General features: G+C 39.5%; 1 non-coding gene and 1 pseudogene across 1 annotated transcript; one reads left to right on the top strand and one right to left on the bottom strand.

The window, feature by feature from the left end:
* Positions 1-1,989: 1,989 nt before the first annotated feature.
* LOC146917255 (uncharacterized) lies at positions 1,990-3,295 on the bottom strand (annotated as a pseudogene).
* Positions 3,296-8,131: 4,836 nt separating this feature from the next.
* LOC146917254 (small nucleolar RNA R71) lies at positions 8,132-8,238 on the top strand. The gene has a single exon (XR_015017083.1). It is a non-coding gene; the product is annotated as a small nucleolar RNA R71 (small nucleolar RNA).
* Positions 8,239-11,800: the final 3,562 nt, after the last annotated feature.

Below are 11,800 nucleotides of genomic sequence, written 5' to 3'. Positions count from 1 at the left end.
ACCGCTAAATGCAAAATGTTCTCCTTCATGGATGGTTTCTCCGGGTATAACCATATCAAAATTGGCGCTTGAAGATAGAGAAAAGACGTCTTTCATCACGCCTTAGGGCGCTTTCTACTATGTGGTGATGCCGTTTGGGTTAATAAATGTTGGTGCCACTTACCAGAGATTGAAGTCGATGTAGATGATATGATTGTCAAGCTCTTTGATCCATTCTAAGGACACTTTTTAACCGTCAAGCTATAATGACTCTAAAAGAGCGCTTCGTGGGAGGCAACCCACACATTTATTTTCTTTTGTCTTGTTTGTTTTTCGTTGTTTTAAGTTGTTTTGTAGGTAATTGTCCAAGTATGATTCAAGAAAAGTGAAATTTTTTTGAAGCCCCCCCCATAACAAGAAGGTTGGCACGGCCCGTGCTCACACTGCACGGCCGTGCCAGACATGCCAAGGCAAATCCACCCAAAACAACAGAAACTTGGCACGGCCCGTGCCCCTAGTTGTCACGGCCGTGCCTGACCTCTATGTAGGTATAACCACAAATTTTTCCTTCTTCTTCCCTCATTCTCCAACACAAACATCTCTCATCCTTCAAACTTTTCTCTAAAACCTCCATAACCAACAAACTTCAAACCTTCATATCTCCTCATATCTTCACCAAATCAATCAATTTCTTTCCCAAATAAATTCCAAACATCATTTTAAACAAAAACCCCCAATCAAAAACAACTTTCATCCACCTAAACCCATAATTCACCAAATTTGTATTCCTATTTAATCTAACCTAAAAACCACAAATTCATCACCAATCTCAAAAACTAAACTCATAAACCTTACTCTAACCCTAACCACATAACTAAATCAAACTTTTCCACCAAAAATCTTCCCAAACCCTAACCATCACCAAAACCACATAAAGTCAACCCAAGGTCAATGTCAATGGCTCCGAATAGAAGTGGGAAGGAAGTAGCAAGCTCTTCCGGAGGACCTCAAGCAAAGAAGAAAGCACCAACAAAGAATCATGTAATACAATTCAAAGACAACACACAAAGGGATATGTATAAAGTTCTAACCTCTAAACCTTTACATCCTTGTAGATACCCTGATTCTCATAGCATTAGAGATAATGTGTATCAATTTCTAGGAAACCTAGGATGGATTGATATGTTGATACCTATGAGAGATTATGAAAACTTCACCTATGAGTTTTTAAATTCAATTGTTTTTACAAAGGATAGGTTGAATTTTGATAATCATGATCATAGAGTTTCTTTCCAGCTTATGAACATTGATTATGAGATGTCTCTTCAGCACTTTTGTGATGAAATGGGCTTCGCAAATGCGGGGTACATCCATGACTCTTAGGATCAATCTCTAAAGCCGGTTGACTATCAACCCACTGTCTTTTGGGAACGTATTACCGGTCTTAGGCAATTTAATACACGTTCCAATAAAGATAGTAACATTCATAACCCTGTGCTCAGTCAGAGAGTTATGGCATGCACCATTTGGGGTAGAACTGAGTTGCGCAACACTAGGACATATGAGTTTTTTATGTTATGGGTTATGCTTTATAACCACCCTGTGAACACTTGATTGTACTTGCTTGATTATCTTGCCTATGTAGGTAAGGGAGAGATAGTAGTAGGTGGTATCATCACACACATAGCTTGGCAATTGGGAGTGAGTGAGGACGAGGGAATAAATCCAATTGAGGACAACTATAGGCTAATCATAGAGACCCTCATCTCCATGAACTTCATTAAGCATCGCCCACCTATGCAATATGCCCTTAAGCTCAATGTGCCTATTTTATTTCTACTTCCTAACCCATCTCAGACTAACACCGAGGTGGATGAAAATTTGTTGTATGTTGATGATGTCCAGGTACATGAAGAGCAAAATCTAGATGAGGGAGAAGGTGCTCGCTTGCACCATAATGAGGGAGAAGGTGTTAACTTGCTCCATAATGAAGAGCACCATGACCAAGACCATCTTTGTTGGGCATTGCCTTTGTTGCTTGGTGCTTATCCTCTCAATCTCAGTTTGCATCCATGCCCGTCTTTCATCATCATTGTGCCCACCGGCTTCTTGGTCATGGTGCTCTTCATTATGGTGCAAGTTAGCACCTTCTCACTCATTATGGTGCAAGCGTGCACCTTCTCCCTCATCTAGATTTTGCTCTTCATGTACCTGGACATCATCAACATACAACAAATTTTCTTCCACCTCAGTGTTAGTCCGAGATGGGTTAGGAAGTAGTAATAAAATAAGCACATTGAGCTTGAGGGCATATTGCATAGGTGGGCGATGCTTAATGAAGTTCATGGAGATGAGGGTCTCTATGTTAAGCCTATTGTTGCCATCAATTGGATTTATTCCCTCGTCCGTACTCACTCCCAATTGCCTAGCTATGTGTGTGATGATACCACCTACTACTATCTCTCCCTTACCGTCAGACCTATTACCTACATAGGCAAGATAATCAAGCAAGTAGAAACAAGTGTTCACAGGGTGGTTATAAAGCATAGCCCACAACATGAAAAGCTCATCTGTCCTAGTGTTGCCCAACTCAGTTCCACCCCAAATGGTGCAGGCTATAACTCTCTGAAGGTACCTAAGCATGGAGTTATGAATGTTACTAGCTTTATTGGAACGTGTATTAAATTGCCTAAGACCGGTGATACGATCCCAAAAGACAGCGGGTTGATAGTCAACCGGCTTTAGAGATTGATCCCAAGAGTCATGGATGTACCCCGCATTTGCGAAGCCCATTTCATCACAAAACTGCTGAAGAGACATCTCATAATCAATGTTCATAAGCCGAAAAGAAACTATGATCAGGATTATCAAAATTCAACTTATCCTTTGTAAAAACAATTGAACTTAAAAACTCATAGGTGAAGTTTTCATAACCTCTCATAGGCCTCAATATATCAATCCATCCTAGGTTATCTAGCAATTGATACACACTATCTCTAATGCCTAGCACATTAAAACTATGAGAATCAGGGTATCTACAAGGATGTAAAGGTTTAGAGGTTAGAACTTTATACCTATCCCTTTTTGTGTTGTCTTTGAATTGTATTCCATGATTCTTTGCTGGTGCTTTCTTCTTTGCTTGAGGTCATCCAGAAGAGCTTGCTACTTCCTTTCCACTTCTCTTTGGAGCCATTGACCTTGACCTTGAGTTGACTTTGTGTGGTTTAGGTGAAGGTTAGGGTTTGAGAAGATTTTTGGTGGAAAAGTTTGGTTTAGTTATGGGGTTAGGGTTAGAGTAAGGTTTATGAGTTTAGTTGTGGAGATTGGTAATGAATTTGTGGTTTTTAGGTTAGGTTAAATAGGAATACGAATTTGGTGAATTATGGGTTTGGGTGGATGAAAGTTGTTTTTGATTGGTGGGTTTTGTTAAGAATGATGTTTGGAATTGATCTGGGAAAGAAATTTATTGATTTGGTGAAGAAGATATGAGGGAGATATGAAGGTTTGAAGGTTGTTGGTTATGGAGGTTTTAGAGAGAAGTTTGAAGGATGAGAGATGTTTATGTTGGAGAATGAGGGAAGAAAAAGGAAAAATTTGTGCCAACTCGTCGGGCACGATCGTGCCAACTAGGGGCATGGGCCCTGCCAAGTTTCTATTGTTATGGGTGGATTTGGCTTGGCATGTCTGGCACGGCCGTGCTAGTGTGAGCACGGGCCGTGCCAACCTTCTGGTCATGGGGGGCTTCAAAAATTTTCACTTTTCTTGAATCGTACTCGGACAATTACCTACAAAACAACTTAAAACAATGAAAAACAAACAAGACAAAAGCAAATAAATGTGTGGGTTGCCTCCCACGAAGCGCTCTTTTAGAGTCATTAGCTTGACGGTTAGAAAGTGTCCTTAGAATGGATCAAAGAGATCATATTGTGTAGTTGACGCTATGAAGCGTTCTTTCACATCATGATCTTTAATCATGCAACAAGAATAAAGAGCGGAACCTTTCATAACATTTTACAACTCAAATCCTACCATTTTATCACTCATTTTGAAATTCTAGCGTACTTGTTTTATTAGGTCCTGTCAGATGTTTAAACGTTTGCGATGTTCCGATTAATGTTTCAACATAATACGATAAACAGAAAATAAAACAAGAAAATAAAGTGCAGAAAAATAAAGAACACAGGAAGTTTGTTGACCCAGTTCAGCACAACACACTTACATCTGGGGGCTACCAAGCCAGGAAGGAAATCCACTAGTGTAGTCCTTATTCAATAGCTCTCAGCAAAATCCTCGTTTACACTATATGACCTAGGACCTACCCGTCTAGACTTCAACCTAGGAACTCCTAGATCTGAGATCCCATCTCACTATCCTAATGGTCAGTCACTGCCCCAGTGACCTATCAGACCTCAAACACAAAAAGATAGAAGTTACCTTCCAACACAAACAACCAAACCTTGTTTCACAACTTCGGTTTGATGCACAAGAGTATCAATACTCACAAAACTAGTCCTAAACAAGTATCTAAACACGACACTAGCAAGAACACAGTAAAGATCCTAAACCTGCATCACAATCGATACAAGAGTAGAATACATGAAGACTCAAACCCTAAAAATCTAAACATTTCGCGTGACAGCTTGAATGAGCAATTAGGTCTTCAAGTCTTCCTTTTATACTGAAGCAACTTGGCTAAATAATCATTGGGCTTCAGTAAACTTGCAGATCGGTTCAGCAAACCTGCAAAACAGAATCAGAAACAATTCTGCAAAGTCCTAATATGTTGGAACCTATTAGGAAACATTCCAAATCGTAACAAATATTTTTCTAAAATAAATTATCTATTTTAGTAATATTCCACAGCTGATTCTAATAAAATATGCGCGTTATTTGGTCAGTAAGTAAAGGAAATATGGTTTCCTTAATGGATAAACTACGCGCGTACAGATAAGGCAGAACCCAGGCACACTGAACCATGCCAGGATGTTGGAACATTGTATCCAACATCTCACAGAGCTGCCTAACCACATGCTGGAACATTGGTTCCAACTTACAGAACAATGATATTTGTTTTAGCAATAATGCAGCCAATACAAATACCCAACAATCTCCCCCTTTGGCAAATTTTTGGCTAAAACAAATTAAGCCCAATTCTTATGAAACTGAGGGATACATAAAAATACCATTCCTCCAAAAGCATGAGCACACACCTATGAAGAAACAGCTAGCACACAAAATCCAAAGAGACACCATAGATACACTTCCTCAAGTCATCACGAACACATATTCAAGAAGAAGAAGTAGAAGAAAAACAAAGTGTGCATACATAGAATACCTCACAGACCTTCAATCACAGCTTAAGCTGGCAGAGGTATTACACTGGATCAGAGACATGAAGCAGCGGATCAGATCAGTAGCATAGTCTCAAGAGCTAAGGAAAAATAAATTCATGAGCTACACCTAGGGAACCTAAGTTCTTGTACAGAAGATGAATAGAGAACCAAAATTCTCTCAAGAGTAGTGGAAAACTAAGTTCCATTGCTACAGTCAAGGAAGATAACTTCCAACACTGAAGTGGAGAGAAGCAAGATCTCTCAAGAGCAGAGGAAAAACAAGTTCCAATGCTACAGAAATAGGATGTTCCAACATCCTTTAGCACATCAGACAGGAGTACCTGCCACACATAGAGGCAAGGGAAAAAATAAATTTCCCAAACCTGCAGAGTTTTGTCACTCACCAACGATAGAAGCACAGAAACCTAAATTCCTACACTTACATGTGACGGACTTGGATGCCTTCAGAGGACTATCACTAACAGCAAATAGAAGTCAGGAAACACAAGTTCCCAAACTTACAAGTGATAGATGCAGATGTTTAAACCTTTGACTCAACATCCTTCAATCAGCTTGGACTTAGCACAAGCACACATAGAAGTAGCACTCCCCCTGAACATGTGATCTTATGAGTGACTACTTACAGGAATATTCCAATACTCCCCCTGAATACATGCATACTGAAAATCTGAACAGATAAACTTCTAATGCATAGACATAAAAGATTCAGGATCTGGACATAGATATTCAAGGAATATTCACAAACTAGCAACTTAATCAGCAGATACATGCTAGTAGACCTATCAAAGGTCACACACATCAACTTTGACTTTAAGAAGTCATTCAGACAGATTCCATAATATAAGACAGTAGTAGGGAACCTGTACACTAAGAATCCTAAGAAAAATACACTCTCAGGATTACACCAAGATGTTGCAGCTTGAGTGCCAACATCTCCACAGAGTCTCAAAGACATGTTCCAACCTAGGATAGAGCATTTGCAGGGAACATGTACAGTATCTGAGAAAGCCAGAGTTCTCAGAAGCATAGAGATGTTTTAGCACAAGTGCTAACATCTACACAAGTCTTCATAGACATGTTCCAACATATCAGAGGATGTCAGCATGGAACATGTACAAAACACAAAATGATTGAGAACAGATTGTCAGAATAACATGAAGACCTATCAAACCATCAAGATGTTGCAACATGAAAGCCAGAACCCAGGCACACTGAACCATGCCAGGATGTTGGAACATTGTATCCAACATCTCATAGAGCTGCCTAACCACATGCTGGAACATTGGTTCCAACTTACACAACAAGGATATTTGTTTTAGCAATAATGCAGCCAATACAAATACCCAACACATTTGAAAAACAATCCTACCATTTTTAACATCAACAAGAGCTCCCGCAGTGGCGAGGAAAGGTCTACCACCTAGGATTATAGGGACGGCATCGTCCTCTTCAATGTCAACTACCACAAAATCAGTCGGGATGTATATCCCTTCTATCTTAATGGATATGTCTTCAACAAAACCCTCTAGATTTATAGTAGAACGATCAGCTAAAATCAAGACCAACTCGGTAGGTTTCAACTCTCCTATCCCCATCCTCTTAAAGAGGGATAAAGGTAACAAACTAACACTAGCTCCTAAGTTGCACAAGGCTTTGTTAACTGTCTCACTCCCAATCATACAAGGTATGGCAAAACTACCTGGATCTCTAAGCTTTGGAGGTGTGTTCTAGATGATTGCACTACTTTCTCTAGCCAAAGCTATTGTCTCACTATGCTCTATAGCCCTTTTCTTTGAAAAACTTAGCATATAGAGGCATCCGAGACAAAGCTTCTGCAAAGGGAATTTTAATGCAAATTTTCTTAAGTTTGTTAACAAATTTATTAAATTGACCCTCCAAGTTGAGCTTAGCAAGTTTTAAAGGGGAAGGAGCTTTGGTCTCATCAAGCGGTTTCTCACTTTCTATCATAATCTTCTCACTTAAAAGCTTAACAGTTTCTCCCTCAATGTTTTTAACCTTAGCAATAATTTCTCCTATCTTACTACCCCCAAAAGAAATAACATTAACATGGGCTTTGGGGTTGTCTTGGTTTGACCAGGAAAGACCCCCGATTTTTGAGAAAAGGTGGCCAATTGTTGGGCCACTTGGGAGATCTGAGTCTCAAGCATTTTAGTGTGAGTAGCAATAGAATCAACTTTGGTATTGAGTTTGGTAAGAGAGTCATTCAGAAATCCGATTTGGGTTTTTGAGCTCTTGAAGTTGTTTAGACTGATTTGAGATGCAGTTTTCCAATAAAATTTCCAAATTTGATTTCTGAGCGACTCTCTGGTTGATTGCATAGCCAGGTGGTGCTACTTGCCCATAGGAATTTTGAGGGTTTTTATAAAACTTTTGATTTTGCCTAATTCCTTGGTTGCATTGAGCATAGTTCATTTACACAACACTATTAATAGCACTACCGAGTGGGCAATCAACATCAATATGACCAAATATACCACATATTTCACAAGAAGGAGATGTAGGAGCAGAAGTGATAGCACTAACATTTTGTTTTTCAAATTTTTGGGTTAGTGCATCAACCTTAGCAGCAAGATGATCATAGTTAGAGACTTCGTACATACCTGCCTCCTTTTTGGAGGGTGAAGAATTGATGGCCCTCTCATCGGTTCATTTGTAGTGATTTTGAGCCATGTCTTCAATCAAGGCGTATGCTTCTGTATATATCTTGTTCATTAAAGCTCCCCATGCAGTGCATCAACAGACATCTTAGTGGTATATGATAAGCCATTATAAAGTCTAGACAATGGTGGGGATAAAGTTTAAGCATTTCCTTGAAACGCTCCCACGTGTCATAAAGAGACTCCCCATCTTTTTGATTGAATCGTGTGATTTGGTATCTTAGTTTAGCAGTTTTAGAAGGAGAAGAACCAGGCAAGGAATGCTTGCCTCATTTGATCCCATGAAGTGATGAAACCGACTTCAAGGGAATGGAACCAAGCGCTAGGTCTGTCCTTTAAGGAAAAGGGAAAGAGATGAAGTCTTACAGCTTCTTGGTTCTCTTTTATGGTTCCCCTGATTCTTAGAAAAATAAAGATGTGTAGAATGTGATCCTCAGTGGGAAATCCAGAAAACTGATTCTGCTGCACCAAGTTAAGTAGTGCAGGTTTGATTTCAAGGTACACAATAATAACTTGTGGCTCAGCCGTAGATGGTGTTGCATACTCTTTGAGAGTGCGATCAGCCATGGTAGTATTATTTTGTGCGTCTCTCTTTCTTTTATGTTAAAACCTATCGATCTCGGGAATGAATTCAACAAGATTTCTAGTTTTCGCATAAAAGATTGGGAACCCAAGAAGTTAATGGTAACAGAAAGAAAGAAGTAAAAGAAAAAGAGAAAAGAAAAAGAAAAAGAATTCTAATGGCGCCAAATTATTATATTTACTCAAATTAGTTAACTCCCCGGCAACGGCGCCAAAAACTTGATGGGATAAACGGCAAGTGCACGGTCTACCGAAGTAGTAATGAAGAAAGTATCGTTCCGACAGGGAGTTGTTCAATTCAATTAACTTTAATTGATGATTAGAGGAGAATTAAGTTGCAAAGTTGTGGTTTTCAATTGGTTGAAAGAAAATATAATAATAAAAAGGAGTCTTTGGATTATTGGTTCATCGTAATAACAAGTCCTTCACAAACCAAAACGTTAACTTATAACCTTATGTTAGACCTAATTTCTAAAGACCAGTTTCCCTTTAGCCCCTCACCTTTCCGGCCAAGTCCAGTGAGAGTTTACTTCTTGTAACCAAACCTATTTAGCTGATTTGATTACTAGAAGAAGCCTTTAAGGATTGAAACTACCAATGTCTCAAGAATTGCAAAGACTATTTCACTGCCTTTGCAATTCTTATCTAAATTCACTTGTTCCAATATCAAAGCTCCGCATTCTCCTTATGAATTGATATTTGAGATGATGGATTAACAATTATCATTACAAGAGAAGATAAAAGTGTTTGTGTTATTACTCCCGTGTTCAAAATCCCAGAGCGTCGAGAATGACTTGAAATAACCTATAGCAGTGCCAAGTTAGCTGTCATTCCTCTTGTGGTTTGCTTACCAAGACCTAAGCCATATGTCTCTCAGAAGGCAATTCCATTCAAATATGAGTCCACAATCTTAGAGGACGGTAAAGAGATACCTTTGAGCCCTTCGACCTCCGTGGATAATATCGCCGAGAGTAGTCAAGTCTTGAGAAGTTGACGTATTCTCCTTGTTGTTGTTCAAAAGAAGACTACTGCTCCGGTTGAGGAACCTGTGCCAGTCCAGAACCCAGGTAAAGGCAAAGCTGCAAGTCAATCTAATGGGATTGTTTATGAAGAAAGTGACGAAATTCTGAAATTGATCAAAAGGAGTGAGTATAAGGTAGTGGACCAGTTACTACAGACTCCGTCCAAAATCTCTATATTGTCTCTGTTGACAAGCTCTGATGCTCATAGAGAGGCCTTAAAGAAAATGTTGAACCAGGCTTATGTGGACCATGATGTGACTCTGGGTCAGTTTGGGAGTATAGTAGGAAATGTGATTGCATCTAATAACTTGAGTTTCAGTGATGAAGACCTCCCGGTGGAGGGGAAGAATCACAATTTGACTTTGCATATCTCTGTTCTTTGCAAGTCGGACTCTTTGTCCAATGTCCTGATAGATACTGGCTCATCTTTGAATGTGATGGCGAAGACTACTCTGGATAAGCTCGCATACCCAGATGCCCAACTAAGGCCCAGTACGGTGTTGGTGAAAGCTTTCGATGGATCGAGGAAATCAGTAATTGGGGATATAGACTTGACTATTACCATTGGACCTCATGAATTCAAAATATCTTTCCAGGTTATGGATATCCAGGCTTCCTATAGTTTCCTACTCGGCCGGCCTTGGATCCATGAAGTCGGGGCTGTGACTTCTACTCTCCATCAGAAGCTGAAGTTTGTGAGTCATGGAAAGTTAATAACTGTAAGTGGTGAGTCGGCTTTGTTGGTTAGCAATCTGTCGTCTTTTTCTTATATCAATGGTAATAGTGCGGATAAGACGTCGTTCCAAGGACTCTCTGCCGAAGGAAATACTAAGAAAGGAGAAACTTGCATGGCTTCTCTGAAGGATGCTCAGAAGATAGTTCAAGAGGGTAAAGCTAGAGGCTGGGGTCAATTGGTGAAGCTGCCTGAGAATAAGCGTAAGGAAGGTTTGGGCTTCTCTGTTAACAAGCCAGGAGTGTTCAACCCAACTTGAGGAACTTTCCACAACGCTGGATTCATCCATGCTCCGTCTGAGACTAATGCAATTATTGAGGACTAGTCTGGAGAAGTGGCACCTGTCTTTGTGACGCCTGGACGAACCTGCTGCAACTGGGTCGATGTGGACATCCCTTCTGTGATACCTCTTTCTAAGTAATATGTTTGTCTTTTTCTTTTGTTTTTTTTTAAGAAAACTCCTTTCGTCCTGCCCGAGACGAAAGTGAAATCATGTAGGTCTTTGTTTTCAGCTTCAAGTATTTCCGTTATTAATGAAAAGTCGTCGTTTCTGTCACGACCTTTATTTTTGTTTATTATTATATTTTATTGCTTTTTCTGGAAAAATGATAACACAAAAAATCAAAAACTTGTTCTCTTTTTCTTTTAAAACTAATTTCAAAGGTATGCATTTACTCATTTTACTAAAATCAGTCATAAATCATATGCAGATTGAACATACATGAACCCGTTGAACACAGTAAACCTATGCTCCCTCCCAACTTTAAGTTCCCTGTCTACGAGGCTATGGTAGAGGAGGATGAAGAGATTCCTGATGAGATCAGATGGATGTTAGAGCAAGAAAGAAAGAAATCAACTTGGGTATCGATGAAGATAAGAAAGAAATCAAGATAGGGGCATTGCCAGATGAGACTGTTAAGAAAAAGGTAATTGAGCTTCTCAGAGAGCATGCTAACATATTTGCATGGTCATACAAGGATATACCAGGATTAGACCTTGAAGTTATAGAACATCGACTGCCTCTGAAGCCCGAGTGTCCTCCGGTTAAGCAGAAGTTAAGAAGATCTCATCCTGATATGGCTCTCAAGATAAAAGAGGAAGTACGAAAGCAAATTGATGCAGGTTTTCTAATCACATCTGAATATCCTTAATGGATTGCCAACATAGTACCGGTTCCGAAGAAAGATGGTAAGGTTAGAATGTGTGTTCACTACCGAGATTTGAACAAGGTTAGTCTGAAGGATGATTTCCCTTTACCTCACATTGATGTATTGGTTGATAGTACTGCTAAATGCAAAGTTTTCTCCTTCATGGACGGGTTCTCCGGTTATAACCAGATCAAAATGGCTCCTGAATAGTCCTTTTAGTCCTAGTACAGGTGTCTATTGTCATTCGTCCAGATTGGTCATTCTCCATACAGCTGCAAGAGTTTCTTTTGTCCAATTACAAGGT

This window comes from Medicago sativa, chromosome 6 (genome assembly GCF_051527215.1).
Source record: "Medicago sativa cultivar Bolivia chromosome 6, Bolivia_mono, whole genome shotgun sequence".
Taxonomy (NCBI): Eukaryota; Viridiplantae; Streptophyta; class Magnoliopsida; order Fabales; family Fabaceae; genus Medicago; species Medicago sativa.
Note: the sequence above shows the minus strand (reverse complement) of the source record. Positions and strands in the feature narration are given on the sequence as shown.